Source organism: Elephantulus edwardii, unplaced genomic scaffold, assembly GCF_000299155.1.
Source record: "Elephantulus edwardii isolate Elephantulus edwardi_28Jun2011 unplaced genomic scaffold, EleEdw1.0 scaffold00246, whole genome shotgun sequence".
NCBI classification, from domain to species: domain Eukaryota; kingdom Metazoa; phylum Chordata; class Mammalia; order Macroscelidea; family Macroscelididae; genus Elephantulus; species Elephantulus edwardii.
This window is the reverse complement of record NW_006399996.1, coordinates 1,908,602-1,917,509: the sequence shown is the minus strand read 5'-3', so window position 1 is coordinate 1,917,509 and position 8,908 is coordinate 1,908,602. Positions and strand designations below refer to the sequence as shown.

Genomic DNA, 8,908 nt, shown 5'->3' with positions numbered 1-8,908 from the left:
GTTTTTCTTTTGCTTTTCAAGGAGAGGAGCAAAAGGGGGGGGAGGGTTTTGTGCGGGGAGAAGGGTGCAACAATGAATGAATGGAATTCCAAAATCTCTGTAGATGTTCATTGAAATGAAAAATAAACAAACTAAACTAAAATTTAAAAAAAAAAGCCTTCCTTATTTTATATGAGAGTTGTCAGTTCTCTCAGTTGTGTAGGCCTCCTCTTAGCCCCCTGAAGAGAAGTATCCTCTTGACCTGCTGGAAACAAGCTCCTTTGGTTCTGCCATCTGTTGTACCCAGTGCTGCTGTGGGGCCCCTTCTCATCTCTCTTTGTTCTGCTTTATAGCCCTTGACCAACGTTACAACTCTCTTATGAGTTGTTTTGTTCTCTCTCCGCTTCCTGCTGTTTATCTTCTTGTTCTTTTTGTCTGAAATACTTCTGTGATGTTGGCCTCAGATATACACAGCTCCTTGTCAATTCCGAGGCATGGTCCTCCAGCTGCAGCCAAGAACTGACCAGTTCCTCTTGGTAGATGTAATGTTAAGACTTTCAGCTTGCTTGGCTTGGATTATCTGATTTGGAATTTATTTACTGATGTGTCAGTTATGCGATTATGTAGGTATCTCACAAGATATGGTCTGATAGGAACAATTTTGATATGACACAGGAGAATTAAGGTGAAATGCAATACCCTCAATATGGTCAACAGCTAAGAACCAGTATAGCGGAATTCTTTTTAGAGGTATGTCCTGCATAGTGTATATTTATTTCTATGTAATCTCTGGCAAAGCTAGGTAGCATTTTGCTAGATCAGGATCCTGCATCTTGCACACAGTCTCCAATTCTTTGGACTTGAACCAATAGTCTGTCATATTACCTGCTGATCTTAGAGTCATCAATCTCTGAATCCAGCAATCTGCTGCCTTATGTACTGATCTGAGATTTGTCAGCCCTCACAGCCACTATCTTACCTTCCCACCTGTCAGTCTTGAGTTAATCAAGCACCATGAGTCAGGAAAAGCCTCTATGGTGACATTTGACCCATGGACCCAGGATTTGCAGGGTTCTACAAGAGCAAGGATATCTCCATAATTTTTCAGTCTTTATGCAGAACAGATTATCTGGGAGACTGGGCTCTAAGAGGAGGATTGGAGGAAGACTCATCAACAATCTGCATTATGCAGATGACACAACCCTGCTTGCTGAAACTGAGGAGGACTTGAAGCACTTGCTGCAGTGGGTCAAGGACTGCAGTCTTCAATATGGATTGAGGCTCAATATCAAAAAAACAGATTCTCACCACTGGGCTGATTGGCAGCGTCATAATGGATGGGGAAGAGATTGAGATTGTTCATAGTTTTAGTTTGCTTGGCTCCACAGCCAGGAAATAAAAAGACTTATTGCAATGGGAAAGTCTGCAGTTAGAGACCTCTCTAAAGTGCTGAAGAGCAACTATGTCTGTCTGGAGAATACATGCCATGGTCTTTGCAATCACTTGCTATGTATCAGAGAACTGGACAATGACCAGGGATGATAGACGGAGAATTGCCTTTGAGCTGTGGTGTTGGAGAAGAGTATTGAATATACCATGAACGGCCAAGAAAAAGAAAATGTTTGTACTGGAGAGGGTAAAGTCAGGCTGCTTCTTGGAGGCAAGGATTCTGAAGCTTCATCTGACATACTTTGGACATGTTGCAAGGAGGGACCTGTCCTTGGAGAGGAAACTATGCTTGGGAGGGTGGAGGGACAGCGCAGGAGAGAAAGATCCTCATTGAGATGGATTGATTCAGTGACTGCAGTAATGGGGGTAAGTGTATCAGAGACAGTGAGATTGGCACAGGATAAGGCAGGGTTTAGGGCTGTGGTACATAGAGTCACTATGAGTCGCAGGCAACTTGACAGCACATAACAACAATAACAAGAGCAAGAGTCATTTCCTTGATTTCAATCTCTCTCTCTCCATAGGAAAACTTTAAAGCACACCCTACAGTCTTCAATATAGATTACATCTCAACATCAAGAAGACAAAAATCCTTACTACTGGACCAATAAACAATATCATTATATATGGAGAAAAGGTTGAAATTATCAATGATTTCATCTTACTGGGATCCACAATCAACACCCTTGGTACCAGCAGTCAAGAGATCAGGAGACATATTGCACTGAGCAAATCTGCTTTCAGAGACATTTCCAAATTTCTGAGCAGCAATAATGTCACTTTGAAGACTAAAGTATGTCTGATTCAGGCCATGGTCTTTTCCATCATTTGCTATGCATCTGAGACCTGGACAACAAATAAGGATGACAGAAGAACTGATGCATTTAGGCTTTGGGGTTGAAGAAGAATACTGAATATCCCATGGACTGCAAAATAACAAAAATATATGTCTTAGAGAAAGTACAGCCAGAGTGCTTCTTTGGGGCAATGATAACAAAGTTTTCTATCACATACTTTAAACATGTTGTTATGAGAGGCTATTCCTTGGAGAGGGAAACCATGCTTGGAAAGGTGGTGAGTGAAAGAGAGAAAGATCTTTAACGAGATGGATTGACACAATGACTGTGATAATGAGCTCAAACGTGTCAGAAATGGTGAGAAAGGCACAGGATTGGACAGGGTTCAGATCTGTTGTTCATAGGTCACTATGAGTTGTACTCAACTTGATAGTACCTAACAACAACAACAAATATATATATAATATCTTAGCAATATATAATCTTAATATAATTTAAAAAACAATATCTATCTATCTATCTATCTATCTATCTATCTATCTATCTATCATCTATCTATATTTATCTCAGGGAGCTCTGGTGGCCTAGTGGAAAGGAGCTTCACTGCAATCCCAAAAGTAGGCGGTTCAAGGCCACTAGCTACTATGCTAGAAAAGGATGGACAATCTCCTCCTGTGCCATTAACTGCTTCTGAAAACATGCCGGAGGGTCAGCTATGGGTCTGTTCTGACTCTATGGTACAAAACACACACACTCTCTCTCTCTCCATATATATATATATATATATATATTTGTTGTTATGTGCCATTGAAATAAAAATAATCTCAACAAATGTATTTATAAAATCATCTCAGGATTAGACAAACAGTATCAAACTATAAGTGTTTACAATTTACCTAGAAAATGTTTGTCCCAGGTGCTCTGCTGGAGAAGGAGGGACAGTCTCATCCTGTACCAATCAGATCTGATTTGATGGTACACACACAAAAAATAATAATAAAAATTGAAAAAAAAAAGAAAACGTTTGTCAATTTGGACAAAAGTAACAAACCCTATAAGGTAATTGTGGTGACACAAGCAAGACCTTCATGAAAATCCTTGGAGGTCCTATAAGACCCCACTGATTGCAGAGGCTTTGGACAGGGGCAGCTCCAGCCATCCTTGCTTCCAAGGACAACCCTAGTGGCACTTTTCCCTAAAATGTTTTTGTCTGATCTTTTGGTGCTATATGGGATATTCAGTTCTCTTCTCCAACATCCCAAGTAAAAGGCATCGATTATTCTGTCATCACTATTCATTGTCCAGTTTTCAGATCCAAGCAAGCAGTTGAGAAGACCATCCTTTTTTTTTAAATTTATTTTTTTATTTGATTATTTTTGTGTGTGAATCAGATCCGACTGGTACAGGAAGAGATTGCTCCTCTTTCTCCAGTGGAGCATCTGGTGGATTTGAACCAAGCACCTTCGGGATTGCAGCACAGCTTCTTGTCACTAGGCCACCTGAGCAACCTGCATCTTAGTATTTAAACTAACATCACCGCTCTTTAATACTCTGGAGAAGTCTCTGAAAGCAGACATTCCCTAATATAACTCATCTTTTGATTTCTTGACTGCCAATACCAACGGTGTTAATTGTGGATCCAAGAAAGAGGAAATCATGGAAAACTTTAATTCTTCATCTATCATGAGTTGTCTATGGGCCCAATAGTGATGACTTTTGGCTTTTTTTAATGTTAGATGTAAAACATATTGAAGACTGTAGTCCTTGATCTTCTGCAACAAGCACTTCAAGTCCTCTTCACTTTCAGCAAGCATGATTTTGTCATCTGTTTAAAGAAAGTTGTTGATGAGTCTTCCTCCTGTCCTGATGCCATGTTCTTCTTCATAAAGTCTGGCTTCTTGAATGATTTGTTTAGCATACAGATTAAGTAAACATAAAGAAAGGATACAGCATTGACACACACCTTTCTTGATTCTAAACCATGTGGTGTTTACTTACTCTGTTTGGATGACAGCATCTTAGCTTATGTATAGTTTTCAAATGAGCACAATTAAGTGTTTTGAGATTCCTGTTTTTCTCAATATAGTCATAATTTATTGTGATCCACAAAGTTACCTTTGCATAGTCTATTAAACATAGATAGACATCCTTCTAGTATTCTCTTCTTTCAGTCAAGATCCATCTGACATCAGCAATGATATCCCTAGAGCCACAGTCTCTTCTAAATCCAACTGTAACAGTCTAGCTGCTTCTTAATAATCTTCAGCAAGATTTTGCTTGCGTATGATATTAATGATATTGTTCAATAATTCCAATGTTCTGTTAGATCATCTCTTTTGAGAATGGGAATAAATATTAATCTCTTCCAGACTTTTGGCCAGGTAACTGTCTTCCAAATTTCTTTGCATAGGCTAATTACCATGTCTGGAGTTATATCCTTTTGCTGAAACTCTTATCAATTTCTTGGGCCTTAATATTTTTGCTAATGCATTTCAAGTGCAGGAACTCTGGTGGCCTAGTAGTAAGAATCTGTGCTGCAATCCCAAGACATGTGGTTCAAATCCACCAGCTGCTCCTAGGGAGAAGGATGGGCAATCTTCTCCTGTGTGATTATTGTTGTTTTTGTTATGTGCCATTGAGTCACCTGTGACTTATATAACCCTATATATATTAGTTCTGAAACTTGCCCTATCCTGAGACAATCTCATCATCTCCAACAGACTTAATGCCATTTCTCCAATGACTGAGTCAATCCATCTGTCCTGCACTGTCCCTTCACCCTTCGAAGCATGATGTCCTTCTCAAAGGACTGGTCCCTCCTGGCCAAAAGTATGTGAGACAAAGCTTCAAAATCCTTGTCTCCAAGGAGAAATTTGGTTTCACCCTCTCTGGGACAGACCTGTTTGTTCTCCTGGCTGTCCATGGTATATTTAACACTCTTCTCCAGCACTACAACTCAAAGGTGTGATTATTGCCTTTAAAAACTTGCTGGAAGGTCAGCTATGGGTTGATTCTGACTCTGTGGCACACACCAACAACTAACCAAGTTCAAGTGTAGCTTGAACGTCTTCCATTATTACCATTGGCTCTTGATCATGTCTTATTTCCTGAAATGGTTCCATGTCATCCAATTCTTTTTGGTACAGTGACTGTGTATTTATTCTTCCTTTGATGCTTCCTGGATTGTTCAAGATTTTGCCATAGCAAGCTCCAGTGTTACAACTTGAGGCTTGAATTTGTTCTTCAGTTCTTTTAGCTTGAGAAATGCTGAGTAAGTTCTTCCCTTTTGATTTTCTAACTCCACCTCTTTGTACATTCCATTAGAATACTTTGCCTTGTCTTCTTGAGCTGCCCTTCGAAATATTTTGTTCCTCTCTTTTACTTTGGCATCTCTTTTTTTTGTTTTGGATTCTCAATGTTATAGTGCAATTTTCAGAGTCTTTTTTGACACCCATTTTGGCCTTTTCTTTCTCTTTTGTCTTTGTAATGACCTTTTGCTTTCTTTGTGGCTATCCTTGATGCCATCCCATAGTTCATCCAGTCTTCAGTCATTAGGAGTCAATGCCCCAAATCTATTTTTGAGAGAGTTTTTAATTTAGGTAGGAGAGACTTAAGGTCACATTTTGGTTCTTGTGGATTTGTTTTCATTTTCTTCACTTCAGTTTGACTTTGTAGGAATAGTTTATAGTCTGTAATTCCACATTCAGCACCTGGCCTGGTTTTAATTGCTGATACTGAGCTTCTCCACCAATTTGTTTTCACAAATGTATGCAATCTGAGATGTCCCTTTTCCCCAACACTTGTGTGTACTACCATTTTTCTTTTCCCATACAAGCAAAGCTTTTTTTAAGTGTCTTTATTATTTTAAGTAAGATATACAGAAAAATATAGCTGGAACGTGATAAGGTTTGGCCTTCCCTTGCATGGCTAGTCCTAGGGAGCTTCATTTGCCAATCTCTTCTTGGAAATGAGGTAAAGGGTATGGTGTGCAATTCTTAAATTTCTAAGATAGATAATATGAAGAAGGGAAGTCCTTTGTTCAAATATCTTTCCTATGCCTGTGGACCTGTCCCCAGCCAATATCTTAATATTTATTGATGCCAAAAAGATGAACCCCATGGAACTGAGGCAGCTTAGGAAGTAGCACAGTGAGCAGTGACACTGTGTTGATGAGGAAGTGAGTAGCATCATATTTGGTGTAGAAGCTGGCCAGAAGGTAGAGTACAGTGGGAGAAATGCTGTGGAACTTCCGAGAAGTGAACTGTTCCCAATGTGTTCCCAATGTGTCAGCAGCCGAGCTTTTCCTTGGTCAGGGGTCTCAAAGGGTGTTCCTTTCACTGTATGTAGGAAAACGTATATCGCCAAGTTGCGGATGACACTGGTCAGGGTCCAGACTACAGGAATGCTGAAGAAGGGGATGCTGAGTAGTACCACATGCAACAGTCCTACCAAGATGATGTAGGCTAGCCATATTCCCTGGCTATCCATCACTCGGGTATTGGGGCTTACGTCACTGTGTGCCACCCCAGCATTCATCCTGACAGCTTCGTCCCTCCTGATCCACAAGGCTGGTTTCTACACCCATAGTCTCCAGGAAGCCCAAGCAAAGCTTTTATTTCCTTTTCTTCTAATCTTGATTCTAGTTTTATAAGTCTTTTTTCTGCCATTCTGAATTGTGGAATTTATTAGTTGAAACCCAGGGACCTGTGAGCCTAAGTGCATTGAGACACCCTGACTTGGTCAGTTGGGAACTCTCTGATCAGACATCTTGATACACAAAAATGGGATCTGATAGTGTGGGAGTTCAAGTTCCCCAAGACTCACCAAACTTAGTGGTACAGGAGTTTGAGCCCCTCAAAATCCACCAAACTTGGTGAAAGATTTGAGTCCCCCAAGAACTGCCAAGGAATTTTGTTTCTTTATTCACCTTCTTTCTCATTCAACCATCCTAGAAGAAATTGTCTTCTGTAGATAATACTTCCCTAAACTTCCTTATCAACTAACTCTCCACCCTTATGTGTCTTATTGTTATTCAACCTCAGACTCCTGTTATGCTGGCCCCTGCTGTCTTTGTATATCAGTCTCCAGACACTTTAATAGATCCCCTTTCTTGACCCCTTGGAAGGGCAGAGCCAAATGCTCCTTCCTAAACCCCTGTTTTGTTTGGGTCAACCCACCCTCTGAGCTGCTGGCATCAGAAGATCTGGACCCACCAATATATCTTAGAAAAATCTACATCCCAAAGCCCAGGGCTCCTGCCTGACCTCAGATGAACAGACAAAACCCCAAGCAGCCTAACATACCTACCCCCATCACCAGTGAGGTTAGGATCAGGAAGGAAGCTGTACTCCTCAGGGATCTAGCAACACTCAGCCAACAGCCTTGAACCCTTGAGGGGCACAGGGATGTCTCCAACAGACAAGAAGAGGTTGTCAGCATGCTGTGCTGCACCTGACCCTCGTCTGCCTCCTCTGCACGCTCGCCGTTCAGCGCCCACCATGGCCACCGTTCAGCAGCTGGTAGGAATGGCACATGGTAGACAGCAAAGGCTTTGACAAGTACATGGAGGAACTCGGAGTGGGAATGGCTCTGTTGAAAATGGATGCAATGGCCAAGCCAGATTGTATCATCACTTCTGATCTCAAAGCCCTCACTGTGAAAACCGAAAGCACCTTGAAAACAACACAATTCTCCTGTAACCTGGGAGAAAAATTTGAAGAAACTACAGCTGATGGTAGAAAAACTGAGCATCTGCAACTTTACCGACGATGTCTTGGTTCAGCGCCAGGAGTGGGATGGGAAGAAAAGCACAATAACCAAAAAGTTGGAAGATGGGAAATTAGTGGTGGAATGTGTTATGAACAATGCCACCTGCTCTTGGATCTATGAAAAAAGTAGAATAAAAATTCCATCTTTGCTTTGAAAAGGAATTAGTTATGAGGATGAACAAGCTCAGTTCAATGAGCAGATCCCCATACTGCTTCTTCATTTTCTTGTGGTCCCCCCCCCACTATTGTGTTCATTTATTTCTGTCGCAAACATTTTACATGCAGCTATTTCAAAGTGTTTAAGTAGAATCATCTTTTTGTTAGTAAATAAATGTGTTTGTGCTAAAAAAAGAAAAAAGACGAAGAAGAGGTTATCAGGATACACATCCCATCCTCTATCTCAGACCTAAGTCAATATAAAGAATATCTGAGAAGTGTCTCTGAGAACCCAGAGAAATTTAGAGATGAATTCTTGAAATTGAGCCTTAATTTTAATCTAACCTGATTTGATGTTAAAATGATCCTTATCACAATTATGTACTGTGCATCAGGAAGCTGGACAATGACTAGGGATGATAGAAAATGAATTGATGCCTTGGAGCTGTGGTGCTGGAGAAGAGTGTTGAATATACTATGGACCGCTAGAAGAATAAACAGGTTCATCCTAGAGAGAGTGAAACCAGGCTGATTTTGAAGGCAAGTATTTTGAAGCTCTGACTCACATACTTTGGACATGTTGCAAGGAAGAGCCAGTCCTTGGAGAGGGACATCATGCTTGGAAGGGTAGACGGACAGTGCAAGAGAGGAAGACCCTGGATAAGGTGAATTGACTTAGTGATTGGAAAATGAGATTAAGTCCCTCTGAGACAATGAGATTGGCTCAAGATAGAGCAGGGTTCAGAGCTGTTGTACGTA

At 40.7% G+C, this 8,908-nt stretch overlaps 2 pseudogenes; one reads left to right on the top strand and one right to left on the bottom strand.

The window, feature by feature from the left end:
- Positions 1 to 6,309: 6,309 nt before the first annotated feature.
- On the bottom strand, positions 6,310 to 6,761 carry LOC102854645 (annotated as a pseudogene).
- A 962-nt stretch (positions 6,762 to 7,723) lies between these two features.
- Positions 7,724 to 8,148, top strand: LOC102851913 (annotated as a pseudogene).
- Positions 8,149 to 8,908: the final 760 nt, after the last annotated feature.